Source organism: Polypterus senegalus, chromosome 15 (assembly GCF_016835505.1).
Source record: "Polypterus senegalus isolate Bchr_013 chromosome 15, ASM1683550v1, whole genome shotgun sequence".
Taxonomy (NCBI): domain Eukaryota; kingdom Metazoa; phylum Chordata; class Cladistia; order Polypteriformes; family Polypteridae; genus Polypterus; species Polypterus senegalus.
In genome coordinates, this window is record NC_053168.1 from 101,199,241 (window position 1) to 101,208,887 (window position 9,647).

Here is a 9,647-nt window from a genome sequence, read left to right on the forward strand (position 1 = left end):
AGCGGAGAAGTAGTGTGTTAAAGAAGCAATGAAAAAGGAAAGGAAACATTTTGAAAATAACGTAACATGATTGTCAATGTACAGTGGTGTGAAAAACTATTTGCCCCCTTCCTGATTTCTTATTCTTTTGCATGTTTGTCACACAAAATGTTTCTGATCATCAAACACATTTAACCATTAGTCAAATATAACACAAGTAAACACAAAATGCAGTTTTTAAATGATGGTTTTTATTATTTAAGGAGAAAAAAAATCCAAACCTACATGGCCCTGTGTGAAAAAGTATTTGCCCCCTGTTAAAAATAACCTAACTGTGGTGTATCACACCTGAGTTCAATTTCCGTAGCCACCCCCAGGCCTGATTACTGCCACACCTGTTTCAATCAAGAACTCACTTAAATAGGAGCTGCCTGACACAGAGAAGTAGACCAAATGCACCTCAAAAGCTAGACATCATGCCAAGATCCAAAGAAATTCAGGAACAAATGAGAACAGAAGTAATTGAGATCTATCAGTCTGGTAAAGGTTATAAAGCCATTTCTAAAGCTTTGGGACTCCAGCGAACCACAGTGAGAGCCATTATCCACAAATGGCAAAAACATGGAACAATGGTGAACCTTCCCAGGAGTGGCCGGCCGACCAAAATTACCCCAAGAGCGCAGAGACGACTCATCCGAGAGGTCACAAAAGACCCCAGGACAACGTCTAAAGAACTGCAGGCCGCACTTGCCTCAATTAAGGTCAGTGTTCACGACTCCACCATAAGAAAGAGACTGGGCAAAAACGGCCTGCATGGCAGATTTCCAAGACGCAAACCACTGTTAAGCAAAAGAACATTAGGGCTCGTCTCAATTTTGCTAAGAAACATCTCAATGATTGCCAAGACTTTTGGGAAAATACCTTGTGGACTGATGAGACAAAAGTTGAACTTTTTGGAAGGCAAATGTCCCGTTACATCTGGTGTAAAAGGAACACAGCATTTCAGAAAAAGAACATCATACCAACAGTAAAATATGGTGGTGGTAGTGTGATGGTCTGGGGTTGTTTTGCTGCTTCAGGACCTGGAAGGCTTGCTATGATAGATGGAACCATGAATTCTACTGTCTACCAAAAAATCCTGAAGGAGAATGTCCGGCCATCTGTTCGTCAACTCAAGCTGAAGCGATCTTGGGTGCTGCAACAGGAAAATGACCCAAAACACACCAGCAAATCCACCTCTGAATGGCTGAAGAAAACAAAATGAAGACTTTGGAGTGGCCTAGTCAAAGTCCTGACCTGAATCCAATTGAGATGCTATGGCATGACCTAAAAAGGCGATTCATGCTAGAAAACCCTCAAATAAAGCTGAATTACAACAATTCTGCAAAGATGAGTGGGCCAAAATTCCTCCAGAGCGCTGTAAAAGACTCATTGCAAGTTATCGCAAACGCTTGATTGCAGTAATTGCTGCTAAGGGTGGCCCAACCAGTTATTAGGTTCAGGGGCAAATACTTTTTCACACAGGGCCATGTAGGTTTGGATTTTTTCTCCCTAAATAATAAAACCATCACTTAAAACTGCATTTTGTGTTTACTTGTGTTATATTTGACTAATGGTTAAATGTGTTTGATGATCAGAAACATTTTGTGTGACAAACATGCAAAAGAATAAGAAATCAGGAAGGGGGCAAATAGTTTTTCACACCACTGTAATTGTTTTGTCACTGTTGTGAGTGATGAGTGTTGTTGTCATATATATATATATATATTTACACACACATACATAAACATATATATATATATATATATACATATCTATACATATACACATATATATATATATACATATATATATCTACATATATACACATACATATACACACACACATAAATACATACACACATACATACATACACACACAAATACATATATATACATACATACACACACAAATACATATATATATACATACATACACACACACATATATAAACATATATATACATATACATACATATCTACATATATACACACACAGCTATTTCGTATCAGTGCAATACGCTGCTTGTTAAAACGGATAACTCCGCTGTTACGTGCAAGTCTGCGTGGATATTATGAACATAATGCATGCATAAGGTTCGAGCCGCATGTAGACGGACCTTTTTTGTTCTTCGAAGTCACCAAAGCGCCGTGCAAACTCAGTGCGCTCAGTTTATCAGCAAAGTGCGTATTTGGGAACACCGTAGTGACGACTTGGTTCAACATTACTTGGCAACAGGGAAAGTGAGGCAAGGTGCACTGGTGCATTTGTGTCTCCCATAAAAGCAGCTTCACTTGAAATCACTTTGTGATTGTGCACGGGTTAAAACGTCCGCTGAAGTGTCAGATTCTTATTTAATTATGCTGCTTTCTGTATCTTCTGCATTGCATTCAGGTTAACCTGATGTTTTGTCTCATAGTGCCGTCTTAGATTAAATTCTGTAATTACAGCCACATTAGCTCCACAAATGAGACACACGGGTTTAGTAAACATATACTCAGCCTCCCATCGGTTTTTAAAGGCTCTATTTTCAGAATCAACTTTTCTCTTCAGCATCGTGTGAGCTAGCTTCGCAATAACTTGATTAACTCGGTAAGTGTTCGGCAAGGCAGCTGAAGCGCTGCATTATGGGATCTGTAGTTTATTGTGTTACCAGCGCTTCATATACCCGGCTTTAATAACAATAATACAGTATATAAAATGATCTCGGGCCGGATATAATTACACGCTGGGCGGATGTGGCCCGCGCCCTTGAGTTTGACACATATGGACTAAATAGACCTTGAAAAGATCTATTTTTCAAATGTGATCGCAATTCAGATAGAGTTGACGCGCACTACAGCCTGCATGCCTCAATAAGTCATCCTTCCCTCGCTCTTACTTTTTACCGCTCATCTAATGAATACACTGAGTATGGCTTTACCAAAACAATCTTTGATGGCGAATAAAGTATCCATTATTCGAGTATGTAGATCGGGTTATATATATATACATATATATATATATATATCCGCGTATCGCAGCGGAGAAGTAGTGTGTTAAAAAAGCTATGAAAAAGAAAAGGGAACATTTTAAAAATAACGTAACATGACTGTCAATATACAGTATTTGTTTTGTGAGTGTTACTGAGTGTTGCTGTCATCAAGGATTTGATTATCATTATTTCTTTCAATCAGGTTCGTATTTGTAGGATGTGTTGTGTTCAAGTTACATTCCGTGTTTGTCAATCGCTGTAAAGATGACAGGTTTCATTCATCGATTCGTTTCTTACTGCATCAATAAACAGCTCGTCTTCTTCTTTATCTGAGACCTGACACACTGCATGCACGGTTTTTTACACTGTCTTCCTTTAGCGGACATTGACTTTTTCCAACGTGTGCTTTGTTTTGGATTTATGAATATGCTTGTATGTATGAGACGCTTCATATTTTTTGCTGCCTTTTCAATTGTGTAATTCGGTTTTGTTCAGCTCTTTGGAACTGTTGCTTTTATCTGTGCACTGCGCCAGTTCACGTGAGCCGCCGTGTACATGCATCGAAGTTTCCCAGCTGTGCTGGTGCCATCTCGTGCTATGTCCATGGCTGTATTTAATGTTACCTTAGTCCTGGCACTTAAAACTTTCTCTCGCAGTTTCGCTGAGTTTGTACCAAACACCACCCTGACCATCTCATCTTCCTCTGCATAAGCACAGTCCTTAACCCGTGAATATTTAGTGGGAGTTTGCTATTGGATTGCCGCTGACGGACGGCCTTATATGGGCAGGCACTAAATTACAAACGCCAGCGCAGCCTGTCTATGAACTTAATTTAAAGTGTAGGTTTACATCGTGCTTTGTTTCCGAAGTAGCAGAAGTCATGAATATGGTTGTATATGTCACTCGCTCGCTTCTTATTGTTTCGCTGCCTTCTCAATTATATAATGCATGTTTTCTTCAGCGCTTTTTAGGTCTTCCTGGTTTTCTATGTACTGCGTGATTACGTGGGAGGCGTGATGATGTCACACGAAACTCCGCCCCCACGGCGTTGAAGCTCATCTCCATTACAGTAAATGGAGAAAAACTGCTTCCAGTTATGACCATTACGCGTAGAATTTCGATATAAAACCTGCCCAACTTTTGTAAGGAAGCTGTAAGGAATGAACCTGCCAAATTTCAGCCTTCCACCCACACGGGAAGTTGGAGAATTAGTGAGTGAGTCAGTGAGTGAGTGAGTCAGTGAGTGAGTGAGTGAGTGAGTGAGGGCTTTGCCTTTTATTAGTATAGATTATATAATATACTGTATAATATATTATATAATATTATATATTGCAAACTAGTAAATTAAACGATTTTAAGACTAAGTTTACGACGTTCTACTTTAATGACAAAATAAACTATCAGATTGAAGTGGACATTTTGACCTTTTTTCACTGTGTCCCAATTTTGTTTTTCTTTTCTCTGTACCCTAACACACTTCCGTATGACAATCAGACGGTTGGGAACGACTTGCCTTTTCATGGCAACTTTGATATCTGACCATTTCTTTTTTTATTTTGGCCACTGTTTAACTTTCTGGAGTTGCACTTTTACAGTTTCTAAGCCACTCTATCACTCGTTCAACTTTATTTTGTTGTTTATACCACTGCTTAAACCAACAAATAGTACGTTTTTCCTTGCCTTTACTTGGTATTTGCTGAAATTCTATTTTCCTGTGCTTTTGCCATTGTCTTTTACCTAACACTGAACAGAAAGGGCTATTTATATTGATTTACGTATTAAAATATGCAGAATTATGGGAGGAGTCAAGGTGGGGTGGCAGGTGTATGTATGAGCTTTACTTTTCACGCTGACTAGGATTTATGTAGTGGAAGTGTGTGGAAGATGGCTTATACATGGTTTTTGTGCATCTGAATTTTTTTATTGATGCAGTAAGAAACGAATCGATGAATGAAACCTGTTATCTTTACAACGATTGACAAACACGGAATGTAACTTGAACACAACACATCCTCCAAATACGAACCTGACTGAAAGAAATAATGATAATCAAATCCTTGATGACAGCAACACTCATAACACTCACAAAACAATTACTGTGTATTGACAATCATGTTACGTTATTTTTAAAATGTTCCCTTTTCTTTTTCATAACTTCTTTAACACACTACTTCTCCGCTGCAAAGCGCGGGTATATATATATACTGTATATATGTATATATATACCCTGATCTACATACTCTCAAATAGACAAACCACACACCATGGCGCAATGGTAGAGGCTTCGCCTCTAGCGCCGATGTCCGAGGTTTGATTCCTGAGAGGGGGTGCACTGAGTATGTTTGCGTGCTTCTTGATTAATTTTACCCTCGCATCCCCTTGGTTTGAGATGTATGAAAAAATATGAGGTTAACACAGAAAGACAGATCACCAATTGAAGCTTTATGAATAATGGATATTTTATTTGCCATCAATGATTGTTTTGGTAAAGCCATACTCAGTGTATTCATTAGATGAATGGTAAAAAAGTAATAGCGAGGGGAGGGTGACTTATTGAGGCACGCAGGCGAAGCCACAATAGCACGTGGGCTTGATGCGTTGGTGCGCGTCAACTCAATCTGAATTGCATGATCACATTCGAAAAAATATATCTTTTCAAGTTCTATTTAGTCGACACAAATATGTTTGGTTGGAATGTAAGGCAAATTTACTATTTGCATTTGTATGGTGAAGAAAAATTTATGCAATGATGCCTACATTTAACTTACATTCTGTCGACTAAATAAAAATTCCTTCTATTTAAAATTTAAATAGAACTTGAACAGATACGATAGTTCATAATATCCACACAGACTTGCATGTAAGAGCGGGAGTCATCCGTTTTAACAAACAGCGTATTGCACTGATACGAAATAGCCTGCCCATTTAATTATTTAGGAATGGATAAATAAATTAAGATTTTGTACAAATAATGTTTTTCATTTTTCTTCCATGATGAATTCTGGCACCCCCAGCAACAGTTGCTTGCACTCCAAAGAGTGTGTATATGTGTGTATATTCATATATATGTATGTGTGTATATATATATATATATATATATACAGTGGAACCTCGGTTTGCGAGCATAATTCGTTCCGGAAACGTGCTTGCAATCCAAAACACTCGTATATCAAAGCGAATTTCCCCATAAGAAATAATGGAAACTCAGATGATTCGTTCCACAACCCAAAACTATTCATATAAAAATGATTAATACAAAATATAAAGTAAAATACATAATACAAATTAACCTGCACTTTACCTTTAAAAAGAATCATGGCTGGTGTGAGTTTCTAAACTCATGTGGGATTCCACCCAACAGGACGACACGCGGAAGAGTGTCCCAAAGCAATCACAGTCTCCCAGCGCTGTAGCAGTTCCCCGTATAAGCGCATCCAAAAAGATCGCAGACATGCTATAAGCGCCTGTCGTCAATGGGTCATACAAGGAACATTATAAAGATCCCGCTGCAATAAATAACAGCACTGTTGCTGTTTCAAGCTGAATAAAGCTAGTGTTAAAGTACTGAGACTCAGCTTTGTGTTTTGGGGAGCAAGATGGGGACTCACACTTCACAGCTCACACACACACAGTCACAATGCTGTAGTAAACAGGGAGACGCGCTGGGCGAGCGAGATAAGGAGAGAGAGACGCGCTGTAAACAGAGACGCGCTGGGCGAGCGAGATAAGGAGAGAGAGAGAGACGCGCTGGGCAAGCAAGCGAGATAAGGAGAGAGAGAGAGAGAAGAACCATCAGCTCAGTTGTGATCACATGACGCTCAGCAGACAAAGTGTATCCATACTGCTCGTATTGCAAGACATCGCTCGTTTATCAAGTCAAAATTTATTAAAAAATTTTGCTCGTCTTGCAAAACACTCGTAAACCAAGTTACTCGTAAACCGAGGTTCCACTATATATATATATATATATATATATAATGTGTGTGTATGTATATATGTAGATATGTATGTATATGTATATACATATATATATATGTGTGTGTATATATATGTATAAATATATGTGTATATATATATGTGTATATATACACTGTATGTGTATATATATATATATATGTATATATATATATGTATATGTATATATATATATGTATATGTATATATATAGGGATGGGTACCGGTGTCCGGTGCCATTGTGGAACCGGTGCTGACATGAACGGTAGTAACCAGACCGAAAAGCAGCGCACAATTCGGTGCTTCATTTCGGTGCTTTTTTCCCTGAGAAATCTAGCCAATCACTTCTTTTCCAAGGATAGTAGGCGGGACCAGGTATGTACGGGTTTTTTTTTTAGAGCAGAGCTAAAATGCCGAAGCTGAAGCGCTCGAGAGTGTGGCTGTACTTCACAGCAAAAGATATAAACTCAGCAGCCTGCAACAAATGCTTAAAGGTAATAATGTGCAAAGGAGGTAACACCTCAAATCTAATGAAGCACATGGCGTCGCATGGCGTTTTTAAAAGCCGAAAAATGCACCGCATTTGATAACTTGCAGCAAGACATCACACCGAGCACATCTACTGCGGGTGTGGTGCCTGTTCTCGGAGTTAGCAACATCCAAGAACCCAAAGAGGAGAGTCCGGCCCCTAGCCCTGCCAGTGTAGCAGAAATGATAACTGATGATGATGATGATGGCAGCAGCACCGTTCTTCTCTGGGTGAGTAGCTTAATGTTGTTCGTGCAATTTACGTTGAGTAGGCTAACCACGTTATTACATTAATGCATGTAAGGTGAACTAGCAAACACCGTCGTAGTTACATGCGGCTGTCTTCTTGTTTGATGGCAGATACTCCCTCCACCCTGGCCAAAAAGGCTAAAACGACGAAAGAAAAAGTGGACGAAATTCATAGGGCAGTGACAAAATTTATAGTCAAAGATCTCCATCCATTTTCAACGGTGGAGTCACCATCATTCAGGTGAAAAATGTTGTATTACTCTTACATAAAAAAATAGACTGTATAATACTGTAAAGGTTAATATGTTCATAGCTGCTTAGCTTTGTAAGTCTTCTCTAAATATTATAAGTAAACTATATTTGAATAAAAGGTGAGCTATATAATTTTATTTTTTATCTGGAAGAAAAAAATTAATGAAAATTCAAATGTATTTTCTGTTTATTCTGGGAACTGGTTTATATGTTTTATTTATTTTATCCGAAAAAAAGAATAAAATTTCAAGTTAAAAACACTTTCTTTTTTTTTTAAATTTGTTTTTGTTTTTGAAAGAGTTTTCTCTTGTGCTGGGCATGCCATCAGCCAAGAGCGATGCCGTATAGCTCCAGAAAAGGCTAATATGATTATCTTCTTGCAAAAAAACTGCTAAACATCACAGGTTTCATGACAAAGTTTGTGTTTTCAATTGTTTAAGCACTGGTTCCAACCAAAGAAGTTATGTTTTATTGACAGAAAGGGCTAGGTTTGTTATAATTTTGTTTTAAAAAAATTACTGGGAAAAATTAAAACGCAAGAGGTTTTTGGACGAAGTTTGTGTTCTTTATTTTTTTAAGCACCGGTTCGAGCACCGTTTAAGTACCGCACCGCTTCAAAAGTACCGTTTGGCACCGTATCGGATAAAACCTAAACGATACCCATCCCTATATATATATATATATATATATATATATATGTATATATATATATATATATGTAATATATATATATATATATATATATATATATATATATATATATATATATATATATATATATATATGTATATATATATATATATATATATATATATATATATATATATATATATATATATATATATATGTATATATTATATATATATGTATATATACATATACACACTATTTGGAGTGTGAGCAACTGTATATACAGTAATCCCTCGCTATATCGCGCTTTGACTTTCGCGGTTTCGCTCTATCGGATTTTATATGAAAGCATAACTAAATATATAACGCGGATATTTCGCTGGTTCGGGTTCTGCGGACAATGTGTCTTTTTACTTCCTGTACATGCTTCCTCAGTTGGTTTGCCCAGTTGATTTCATACAAGGGACTCTATTGGCGGATGACTGAGAAGCTAACCAATCAGAGCACGCAGTTAAGTTCCTGCTTGCTGAATGCAGTGTTAACCAGGAAGTCTTGTCTCGCTCATTCAGCATCAACGTGTTTCGCTTTGTAAAGAGTTGTGCTCTTTTGTGTTTATCTTTGTGCATAGTCAAGCACTTCATTATGGCTCCAAAACGATCTGCTACTGCTTCAGAGGCCATGCCCAAGCGCAAACGGAAGATGTTAACGATTGTCGAAAAGGTAAACGTTTTGGATTTGTTGAAGGCTACGATTCTTTTTATTTAAAAAGTAGGAAAGGAATATAAGATCTACGGCCGCAGTGTCCTTTTAACCAGGGTGCAAAACAAGTTGTAAGTGGATGTAATAAGGCAGTAGTCTGGATGGAATCTGCTTTAGGGATTTGGATTGAAGACTGCCAGAAGAAGAACAACAGCAGTGCTACACAATCGCCTGAAGTGGCTCCTTTAAGGGCTGTAACGCTCTCCTTTGTTGTGCAGTAAAATAAAACTCATTGTTATTGGACAAGTCATCGTGTCATTGTTGGTGAGTAACCATAATTAA